The sequence below is a fragment of the Ascaphus truei genome, chromosome 15, assembly GCF_040206685.1.
Source record: "Ascaphus truei isolate aAscTru1 chromosome 15, aAscTru1.hap1, whole genome shotgun sequence".
NCBI lineage: Eukaryota > Metazoa > Chordata > Amphibia > Anura > Ascaphidae > Ascaphus > Ascaphus truei.
Window position 1 is genome coordinate 39,073,996 of NC_134497.1, and position 12,000 is coordinate 39,085,995.

The 12,000-nt window shown below is 48.1% G+C and overlaps 1 protein-coding gene across 2 annotated transcripts in view; it reads left to right on the plus strand.

The window, feature by feature from the left end:
• Window positions 1–12,000, plus strand: part of LOC142466841 (uncharacterized) — a 755,003-nt gene that overhangs the window by 739,532 nt on the left and 3,471 nt on the right. For both annotated transcript variants that reach the window (XM_075572348.1, XM_075572347.1), the window contains exon 2: window positions 10,247–10,436. The gene's annotated coding sequence lies outside the window, so the exon portion shown is untranslated. The remainder of the gene's footprint in view (window positions 1–10,246; window positions 10,437–12,000) is intronic.

Sequence of the window (12,000 nt, forward strand, 5' to 3'; positions counted from 1 at the left end):
ACACGCACAGAGAGAGAGAGAGAACACACACGCACAGAGAGAGAGAGAGAACACACACGCACAGAGAGAGAGAACACACACGCACAGAGAGAGAGAACACACGCACACAGAGAGAGAACACACGCACACAGAGAGAGAACACACACGCACACAGAGAGAGAACACACACGCACAGAGAACACACACGCACAGAGAACACACACGCACAGAGAACACACACGCACAGAGAACACACACGCACAGAGAACACACACGCACAGAGAACACACACGCACAGAGAACACACACGCACAGAGAACACACAAGCACAGAGAACACACACACAGAGAACACACACACAGAGAACACACACAGAGAGAGAGAGAGTGAGAGAGAGTAGCAGAGATAGAGAGAGAGTCACTCAGTCATCTCTCTCTCCCTCTCTCCAAGAAACGGAGCTGCTCGAGAGCGGAACCGGCGCCGGGAGTCCCACTCACCATCAGAGATATGTGGGTGCCTGCGGGGGGGACATGTGGGGGCCTGCGGGGGGGACGATATGTCGGGGCCTGCGGGGGGGGGGACATGTGGGGGCCTGCGGGGGACGACGACATGTGGGGGCCTGCGGGGACGACGACATGTGGGGGCCTGCGGGGGGGACGACGACGTGGGGGCCTGCGGGGGGGGGCGACGTGGGGGCCTGCGGGGGGGGACGTGGGGGCCTGCGGGGGGGACGACATGTGGGGGCCTGCGGGGGACGACGACATGTGGGGGCCTGCGGGGGACGACGACATGTGGGGGCCTGCAGGGGGGATGGACATGTGGGGGCCTGCGGGGGGGGACATGTGGGGGAGATGTGGGGGCCTGCGGGGGGATATGTGGGGACCTGCTGTGGGGGGAAATGTGGGGGCCTGCAGGGGGGGACATGTGGGGGCCTGCGGGGGGGGACATGTGGGGGCCTGCGGGGGAGGACATGTGGGGGCCTGCGGGGGGGACATGTGGGGGCCTGCAGGGGGGACATGTGGGGGCCTGTGGGGGGGTGGGAAATGTGGGGCCTGCGGGGGGGTGGGAAATGTGGGGGCCTCCGGGAGTTATGGGACATGTGGGGACCTGCGGGGGGGAAATGTGGGGGCCTGCGGGGGGGGGGGGGAATGTAGGGGCATGCGGGGGGGACATGGGTTGGACATGCGGGGACGACATGCGGGGGGACGACATGCGGGGGCCTGCGGGTGGACATGGGTGGAACATGCGGGGCCCTGCGCGGGGGGACATGGGTGGGACATGCGGGGACCTGCGCGGGGGGGACATGGGTGGGACATGCGGGGGCCTGCGCGGGGGGGGGACATGGGTGGGACATACGGGGGCCTGCGTGGGGGGGGACATGTGGGGGCCTGCGGGGGGACATGGGTGGAATATGCGGGGGGACATGCGGGGGCCTGCAGAGGAGACATTCGGGGGGACATGCGGGGGCCTGCAGAGGAGACATGCGGGGGACTGGCTGTGGACATGCGGGGGCCATGAGGGGGCCTGTGGGGGGACATTGGGGGTATACAGAGGTGCTCTCTGGCTGCCATGACTGACGGGCACGACGGGGGAGGAGGAAAAGCGCTGCTCAGCGAGCCGGAGGTGGGGTAATCTCCTGCAGCAATATGAACTCGCCTCAGACTTTTTTGTTTTTTTTTTTCTCCTTCAGCGCGAGCGGGGGAAATTCAGCACGAGCGGGGGAATTTAAACAGCAGCACGTGCGCTGCTTGGGCCAATCGCCAAGGGGCAATTTCGAGTCGCCCCGGGCGACTGATTTTGTCGAACACCGTGTATGTGTGTATATATATATATATATATATATATATATATATATATATATATATATATATATATATATATATATATATATATATATATATGTATATAACTTTAAGCGCTACAATGAAAAAATATATCAATCTGTAAATAACCACAGTGCAATAATAAACAATTCACACTTTAGGGAGGTTTTACCTATAAAGCCTTTCCTTAATAAATGCAGCCAACAAGGTCCACAACCCCACAAACGCCGAGAAGTGAGAAATGTGGAAGAATGACCTAGGTGCAGAAAAAAGAGAAAGGGGGGAGGGGGGAAAAAGACAGAGTAGTACGTCTAAATAAGCGTCACATATAAATGGTGAGAGATACACTCACAATTAGATGGTGAAAATGAGCCTTTATCCACATGTAGCCCTTGTACACCCTGGATAAAGAGACTACCAGTGCTGCTGTCTCCTGTTTGGCTACCAGGAGGTCTGTACCTCCGCCACTGGGAGCCTGGGGTATAATTATCGTCTCGGTGCAGCGCCTCCACCGGCGAGGGATTCAAGCGTAGTGGGAAGAGCCCCTCACCGGAACCAATATACACAGTAATTACATGCAGGTATATTATAACAGTATTTACTAAGCACATATAATACCCCCACCAGCATAACACGGCCATGCAAGGCCGCACCCACACAATAACACCTCCCGGTTGAAACCCACAAAATACTGGAGTGCCTGGGCCCTTAACCCCTTAGTGTCCATGTAGACGGACGTTCACAGAGGTACACACTTGGAGTCGTTTATAATGTGAAATTATAATAAGGCTTTATTGTGCCTTTTCCTTTTCATCAGGAAATTCATCCAAACACGGGGGGGAACAAAGCTTCTATTGACTTGGGTGTATTTCTAGTGAAACTCTATGCAATAATTCACATCTCCCTTAGTCAAGCAGTTCTCGCAGCCCCAAACACATAGCATGCAATAAGCAGATATAAGCAGTCTTTTAAGAATGAAAGTCTTATCTGTTCCTTGTGGTTTGGAGGGAAAATCTTCACTGTTCCTGCTTCAGCTCCCTTGTCTCCAGGGTTGGTCAGCATACAGGTTTAGAAGTTTTCCCTGTGTCTTGTAAGCAGCTCTGCTGTTTCTTCTGGCAGGGCTCAAGACTGTTGTGAGAGTCAAAGACAATCTCTGCTCTCTCTCCCAAGTTCAGCTCTCAGTCACAGCTAAGGAGTTTTCTCTTCCTGTTTCAAAAGACAGGCTTTCTAAGCCATCTAATCAGGCAGGTGGTGTTTTGTTAATTGACTACCAGCAGTTAACCACCACACTGCTGGATTAGAGGCACATTACCTGAACAGGGATAAGTCCCCTGTTACAGTCCACAAACTAGACCCTCCCCAAAGAGCATGTGTGGGATAGCTCTTGCTTTTGTGTGTTGGGGCCTGTTGGTGCACGTGGATAATACCTCCCTTGTCTCAGTCCAGACCAGGTCAGCCAGTAGAGAACCCTGTGGATCCGCAACGTGGTTCTGCACCGCAATCTTCCGGCTCCTCTACTGTGTTGACCCGTAGGCGGATGCCTCTGAAGGGGCCTCCAGCTGGATTGTACCCCTTTTAAAATAGTCTCTGTTAAGGTGCCCTTGCTCTGCTCACAGGCTGCAGGCCGCACTTCACCTTCAGAGATAATGTCCTGCGGCATATGTCTCTCATTGACACACTACTGGGGAAGGGTCCCTATCTAAGGCCATTCCCTGCAGCATACGCCATCTTCAGTGAGTCGGGGAATCTATTTTGGACCTGGGGGGGAAAGGAATCTGGCCTAGTCCAGGGGAGCACTGCTCCCTGGATATTACCTTAACCCTCTCTGTCCTGGTCCCGACTAGCGTGGTCCCTCCGCGCGCCAAATGTATCTATCTCTCTCCTCCGCATTTCCAGGAGCCCTATTTGTCCTCCTGCAACACATGTCAAGCAGCCTCAGAGGCTGCTGGGACTTGTAGTCCCCTTCCTAGGCCTTCTCTATGAGCCTGTGTACTATCTTGCGCTGTGCATGCGCGGCTTCAATGCACATGCGCGACAGACTAAAGATGGCGGAGCCCTCTATTAGGTATATCCGTTGAGCTCCGGCAACCTGATAGCCCCCTTGACGGCACCCGCACACAGCCGCAATCTTCCACGGAGCTGCCCCCCCCCCCTCTCGCACAGCCCGGAGGTTGTAGGGGGACCCAGCTACACACATTAATTGGATCTGGAACTCTGTCTTGTCCTCTGCTGAGATGGGATCGTATATTCTCTTTTCCACACTTGCTTCTTTATTGTAGAATCCCCTCCAGAGGCTCTGTAACCTCTTGAGAATAAATCCATTCAAGAGGTTACAGAACTTGGAGGGGATTCTACAATAAAGAAGCAAGTGTGGAAAAGAGAATATCCGATCCCATCTCAGCAGAGTTACAGATCCCATTAATGTGGATAAAGGCTCATTTTCACCATCTAATTGTAAGTATCTTTCACCATTTATATGTGACGCTTATTTAGACATACTACTCTGTCTTTTTTTCCCCTCCCCCTTTCTCTTTTTTTCTGCGCCTAGTCCCAATTTTCTTGGTACTAAAGAGAATGAAAAAAGGGCCACAATAGTGAAGAATGAAATGTCAACTTTATATAGAAATAGCAAATTGTCAACTTACAACATAGCTGATAAAATGAGGCAGTGTGGGTGTGTGTCACCTCACAGACAGGCAGTGTGGGTGTGTGTCACCTCACAGACAGGCAGTGTACAGATCAGCTGGCTCCCTCTCTGCTTGGAATCCTCTGTGCCTGGAGTTCTTAACTCCTGCAGTGTTGTATCGCTCTGCTCCTTCGGGTGCTGCTCCAGGAGTGTGGAATTCCCGGTGTTGGAATTCCCCGTCTGACTACCGCGATCACGTGGCTATGACGTCAGACGCCAATGTCCACAGCAGTAACTGAGCGTTTGTAACACAATGACTATTGAACTATCTAATGTTCTCTGGAGCCAAACATTTGATCCATAAATAGATGTAGCATATAAAAGCATTAAGATAAATGCACAATAAAACATGTATAGCTCTACGCGTGTGTGTATATATGTGTATATATATCATATATACAGTGGTCAACATACCCAGTCGCCCACTCGCCAGGAGCGAGCCGATTTCCCCTCCCCCCCTTCCAGGCTCCCGATTTCCCCCCACCCCTCCCAGGCTCCCGATTTCCCCCCCCGCCCCTCCCAGGCTCCCGATTTCCCCCCCCCCTCCCAGGCTCCCGATTTCCCCCCCCCCCCCTCCCAGGCTCCCGATTTCCCCCCCCCCCCCCCCCCCTCCCAGGCTCCTGATTTCCCCCCCCCCCTCCCAGGCTCCCGATTTCCCCCCCCCCCCCTCCCAGGCTCCCGATTTCCCCCCCCCCTCCCAGGCTCCCGATTTCCCCCCCCCCCCTCTCCCAGGCTCCCGATTTGTGTGAGGGGGAGAGAGAGTGAGTGTGTGTGTGATGGGGGGGAGAGAGAGTGTGTGTGTGTGAGGGAGAGAGTGTGTGTGTGAGGGGGGGAGAGTGTGTGTGTGTGAGGGGGGGAGAGTGTGTGTGAGGGGGGGAGAGTGTGTGTGAGGGGGGGAGAGTGTGTGTGTGAGGGGGGAGAGTGTGTGTGTGAGGGGGGGAGAGTGTGTGTGAGGGGGGGAGAGTGTGTGTGTGAGGGAAAAGGAGAGAGAGTGTGTGTGTGTGAGGGAGAGAGTGTGTGTATGAGTGAGAGTGTGAGTGAGTGTACACCGTCGGTCACCTGCCCATCCACCGTCATTCACCTCCTGACTCTCTCTCTGTGTCACTCTCTCTCTGCCTCTCTCTCTCTCTGTCACTCTCTCTCTCTCTGTGTGACTTTTTCTCTCACTCTCTCTCTGTGCCACTCTCACTCAAGCCCAAACCGACATTACCTCATTAGACTGTGGCGCAAGGCTTTTTCTATAGTCCAGTTTCCAAATCAGACCAGGGCATGTTATACGCTCCGGTTGCTAATGGAACACATTCCTGCTACATCACCTTGTTACATCAACCCCACTTTCTGTTTCTGTTTAGTTCCACCGGAAGAAAACTCACCTTTGTGTCACTTGTGTCATCATGCCAGTGACTTTTTAATTACATAGTTACATAGTAACATAGTAGATGAGGTTGAAAAAAGACGTACGTCCATCAAGTTCAATCTATGCTTAATTTAGACAACAGATACTTTATCCTATATCTATACTTATTGATCCAGAGGAAGGCAAACAAAAAAACTCCAGTGTCATATCATCCAATGATATCTCATAAGGGGAAAAATAAATTCCTTCCTGACTCCAAGAATTGGCAATCGGATTAATCCCTGGATCAACATCCTTCCCATGTATACTTATCTGGTATATCCCTGTATACCTTTCCTTTCTAAGGCCTGGGACATAGTGGGTTTGTCCGGGCTGAGGCTCAAGGAAAGCGGTGCTTTCCCTGGCCTTACACTGCGCGCCATCAGGGGGCGGGCCAGTGACGTCACGGAGCTGGTTCGACCTCATTGGGCGAACCGCTCACGTGATCGGCCCTGCGCTCCGGCAAGCAGGAAAATCTGAAACCTCCGTCAGACACACGCTTCCCCAAGCGTGTGGACGCATGCGCGCGAGCCCCTGCTAAAGCCGCTCTAATTGCGGCTGCAGGGGCTAGGTGCCGAGCAGCAGCACGGTCTGACCATGTCCGAGGCATAAAAAGATGTATTGTATGTCTTTATTTGTATAGCGGATATCCAGAATGTGAAGGGAACGATTTTCAGGAACACCCCAAAAAGAAAAACACAACAATAGTGAATTAAATCACACAATAGTGAAGCAGATAAGATCTTGGCTCAAGTGGATTTCCTACTTACAACAGGTAAGTGAAGAGTCAGCGTTTAACAGGAAAGCAGGCTTGGAGGATTTTCAGGAGCACTCTCACTCAGGGTTGTGTTCATGTAAAACAGCAAGGAGTGACCATGGTATGGACCAATAGGCAAAACATTTATATAGATAAAAGCATATGAAATGTACTCACAATATGTACATCAATTATGGACACATAAAGGTATCTTTTGAGGCGATGTGGTTCGCATCAGGAGAGATGGTAGTCTGGCCTTTCGATTTGGAACTCCCTCGGTCCGATCGCGGTGGACGGCGTCTGACGTCACATCCGTCAAGGACGGACAACTTCCGGTAGGGCGGAGGGCAAAAACGGATGGTAGGGCGGCACAAGAGACTCTTCACCTTTGCCTCTAAACCAGGAGCGGCTGCATGCGGTGTACAAGCTCTACGCGTTTCGCTGATCAAAACGTCAGCTTCCTCAGGAGAATATCAATACCATGGTCTCTCCTTGCTGTTTTGGGGTGTTCCTGAAAATCGCTCCCTTCACATTCTGGATATCCATTACTGCCTATGAGGGAACTTGTACAAATTCCCTGTGAAGGTTGAGAATTTTTCTTACTCACCTTACAAGTCACTGATTATTTTTATTTTATCACTATACTGTGTTTTAGCACCTTTCTAAATCACTTGGGTTTATCTTTATTTGTATAGCGCCATTAATGTACATATTGTTTCACAGTAGTAATAGACATGGTACTCATATAAATAACAGGTCATGGGAATAAGTGCTTCAGACATAAACGTAACATTTAGGTAGAGGAGTCCCTGCTCCGAGGAGCTTACAATAATTGGATGTAGGAGGAACGTACAGAGACAGTAGGAGGGCATTTTGGCAAGTGCTTCTGCAGGGGGGGCAAACTTTATGTATCATGTGTCTAGTAATATCTACGGTGTTACTCATATGCTTCTTTAAGCAAGTGTGTCTTAAGGTGAGTCTTAAAGGTGGATAGAGAGGGTGCTAGTCGGGTATTGAGGGGAAGGGCATTCCAGAGGTGTGGGGCAGTCAGTGAGAAGGGTTTAAGGCGGGAGAGGGCTTTAGATACAAAGGGGGTGGAGAGAAGACATCCTTGAGCAGAACACAAGAGTCGGGATGGTGCATAGCGAGAAATTAGGGATGAGATGTAAGGAGGGGCAGAAGAGTGTAAAGCTTTAAAAGTGAGGAGGAGAATTGAATGTGTGATACTGGATTTGATAGAAAGCCAGGAGAGCGGTTTCAGCAGGGGAGATGCTGAGACAGATTTAGGAAAGAGTAGAGTGATTCTGGCAGCAGCATTTAGGATAGATTGTAGGGGAGACAGGTAAGAGGCAGGAAGGCCGGACAGCAGGAGGTTACAGTAGTCGAGATGGGAGAGAATGAGGGCCTGAGTCAGAGTTTTAGCAGTCGAGCAACAGAGGAAAGGGCGTATCTTTGTTATATTGCGGAGGAAAAAGCGTCAGGTTTTAGAGACGTTTTGAATGTGAGAGGAGAATGTGAGAGAGGAGTTGAGTGTGAGCCCTAGGCAGCGTGCTTAGGCTACTGGGTGAATGATGGTACTTCCAACAGTAATGTGGAAGGAGGTAGAAAGGCCAGGTTTGGGAGGAAGAATGAGGAGCTCTGCTTTTGTCATGTTAAGTTTGTCGGCGGAGGGCCATCCAGGATGGTATCGCTGAGAAGCATTCCGAAAGTTTGGTCTGTACAGCAGGTGTAAGGTCAGGGGTTGAAAAGTACATTTGTGTGTTGTCAGCATAGAGGTGATATTTAAACCCAAGGGATGTGATTAGGACACCTAGAGAAAGTGTGTACAGAGAAAAGAGAAGAGGTCCCAGGACAGAACCCTGCGGCACCCCCACAGAAGATACTGAAAGTACGATGGGAGAGATAAGAGGAGATCCAGGATAGAGCTTTGTTACGAATACCAAGAGTATGGAGAATGTGAAGGAAAAGAGGGTGGTCCACGGTGTCAAATGCTGCAGAGAGGTTGAGTAATATGAGCAGAGTGTAATGACCTCTGTCTTTGGCAGCATGGAGGTCATTAGTTATTTTAGTGAGGGCTGTTTCAGTCGAATGAGCAGTGCGGAAGCCAGATTGTAGAGGGTCTAGGAGAGAATGGGTGTTGGGAAAGTGGAGCAAGCGAGAGAATACAAGGTGTTCAAGGCGTTTAGAGGCAAAAGGCAGGAGGGAGACAGGTCGATAGTTAGAAAGACAGGTAGAGTCAAGCTTGCTGTTTTTGAGTAATGGTATAATGGTTGCATGTTTGAAGGAGGAGGGAAAGGTACCAGAATAGAGAGGTGTTAAATATGTCTGTGAGCGCGTAAGGGTTATAGCAGGAACAAGATGTTTTAGGAGATGAGAGGGAATGGGGTCAAGAGGGCAAGTGGTAGAGGGAGAAGAGGAGATCAGTAGAGATACATCCTCCTCTGACAGCGGAAAAAGAGTCAAGGAAGGAAGGAGGAGAGTTAGGAAGCAGTGTAGGATGGGAGGAGGAAACAGAGGGGATGTTCTGACGAATGGAATCCACCTTTCCCTTGAAATAGTCAGCAAAGTCCTGAGGTGAAATTGAGGAAGAAGAGGCAACTGGGGGTGGTTTGAGTAGAGTCACTTAAAGAATTTTTTAGGGTTGATCTTACTTTCTATTGCAATCCTTTTTTCATTATCCATTTTTGCTAATTTTATTGCCCTTTTGCAATTTTTGTTACATTCCTTATAATTCTGATACGATGCCTCCGTCCCTTCTGACTTAAAGAATCTAAACGCCTTCCTCTTCTTGTCCATTTCCTTCCCTACCTGTTTACTGTATTTAGCCACATTGGTTTTGACTTATTTCTTTTATACTTATAACCCAAGGGTATACACTGATAAGTGTGCTTTTCTAACAATGTTTTAACGACTGCCCATTTATCTTCTACATTTTTACCTGCAAAAACATCACCCCAATGTATTACTTGTAGATTAGTCCTCAGTTTATTAAAATATGCTTTTCTAAAGTTTAAGGTCTTTGTTGAACCCTAGTAATCTGTTTTTTGATCATTTATTTGGAATGAGACCATGTTATGATCACTGTTACCCAAATTTTCCAGGACTTGAATATTTGCCATTACTTCTACCTTGTTTGATATTGCCAAATCCAGTACTGCCCCTCTCCTGGTTGGTTCCTCAATCTGTCAGGCTTCTTGCATTAGCAAGCATGCATAAGTTTTTTTCCAGCCTGTGCTATTATCTTAGACTGCCCATTTATTTTCTACATTTTTCCCTGCAAAAACATCATCCCAGTGTATTACTTGTAGATTAGACCTCAGTTTATTAAAATCTGCCTTTCTAAAGTTTATGGTCTTACAACAGGTTTTTTTTTTTTTAATAATAAGAAAGTAGTCACTGGTGTGGCCTGTGGCTCCCATTCCTTTCAAACTGTGGGTACATACAAGTGAGCCATCGTATATACATTGCTCTCCATTAACTTCTGTTCACCTCACAAACTATAGAGAAGAATAAAAAAGACAAGTCACATTATTATTATCCCTTTTCAGCTCTTCCTTTATAAAATAGACATTACTTTGAGACCTCACTAACTGTCCCAATTTTAGGTTTGTAAATTGTGCGAGAAACGAGGAAGAACAGAACCTTGTGGCGTTGCAGTACCACAGGAAAATCTACTACAGAACCTGCACAGACCTCCCCCCACACACAGGGCTCCTGGTCTGGTATGGAGATGAATATGGGAAAGATCTTGGTATCAAGTGGGCACGCTGTGGAAAAGTAACACGCCAGCACCAGGTAATCAGGAATATGTGTGTTATGTGGATTATACATCTCTGTTGTCTTATTACTGATGTTAAATTGCAAATATTGATAGATCTGCATACACCATTACGTGTCAACTAGAACTTAATATCACTAAACATGACTTGAGTCAAAGGGCCGGATACATCAAGCTGCGGAAACCAAAAATGCCGTATTACCGCCCATAAAAAAAGCGCCTTATTATTATCGTGCAAGAAATCTGCGTTGCAGCGCCAAAAATAAAGCACTTGTTATCGGACCAGTTAAAAGCATTGGATCTGATTAAAACAGGCATAATACTGCATTTTCAAGTAAAAACTGCCATACATCAAGTTCCGATATTTATTGGAACGGGATGAACGGCAGAAATACCGCAAGTATTATATCACCTACTTCAGGCTGGTGTTAGCCCTGTCGTTCCTATGTATATAATGGCCAATATACTGCCCATTATTTACATAGGCAAGATAAGCTAAATCAACGTAGAATAGATGATGATAAAATAGTTATTAAAATACATTACAGTACATATTAACCCCTTAGTAGTCCACGGGTCAACTAGACATCGGTTTCCATGACTAGCTGACCACGAAGGGGTAATATACACATTACACTACACTACCTAACCCCCTTTGCCACCTTAGTGGCTAGTAAAGCGTGGTTAGTTCTTGGTTTGTCCCGCAGGCATAAACAAAACACTACGGCTCAGATACATCAAATTCTGTTAAAGTGGAGCTAATATCGCACCGGGGAAATAATAAACTAACGGGTGTTATTACTGCAATTTTAATGTGGTATATATCAAGGTTGTGGTAATAATTTACTGGGTGTGATATTTGGGCCAATCTCGTGATATGGGAATTACCGTTAATAATGTGTTTTATACCGCATTGTGTTAATATTTCTATCATACTGTAGGCTTCTGTAATGTATATTATTACAGAAACCTATGATCAAAATAACAATAGCCTGTTTCATGCCACAGGCACCAAACGGGTTAATACTTTATTTAAATTAAAACATTACCTAACCCTGTTAGTGGCCAGTGAAGCATTGCCATTCTAGTCGCTACGGTAATTAATGGGTTAACCCCGCTCACCACCACCCTCCCCGGGGCAAATTCCGCAATCATCTACCTCCGCCCCCTTCTAGACTAATGTCCAATATCCCTATTAAACAAATGTGGTTTTAAACATTAACAAAAAATATATACACGTTCTATACAGTATACACGTTTAAAACAAAACAAAAAAAGAACATTCTAAATAAATTTTATACATAAAACCATTGATTATCACTGGATAACTAGGCGCCCTCAATAATGGAGGGGGGGGGGCAGATATCCACATTGGTGATAAATGGTAACCCAGTAATAAATAAATACATTAATAACACCTCTTCATTACCTCAGTGGCTAACCGCTAAGGTAATGAAGGGAGTTGGTGGATGTACCATGTGATGAATCCCCTTTTTTGGGCGCTGGGATGTCACCTTAAAGGGAGGGAATCACATTCCATGATTGTGCATCTTTCTTGTGTTTGCATTGTCCCCATCTGTG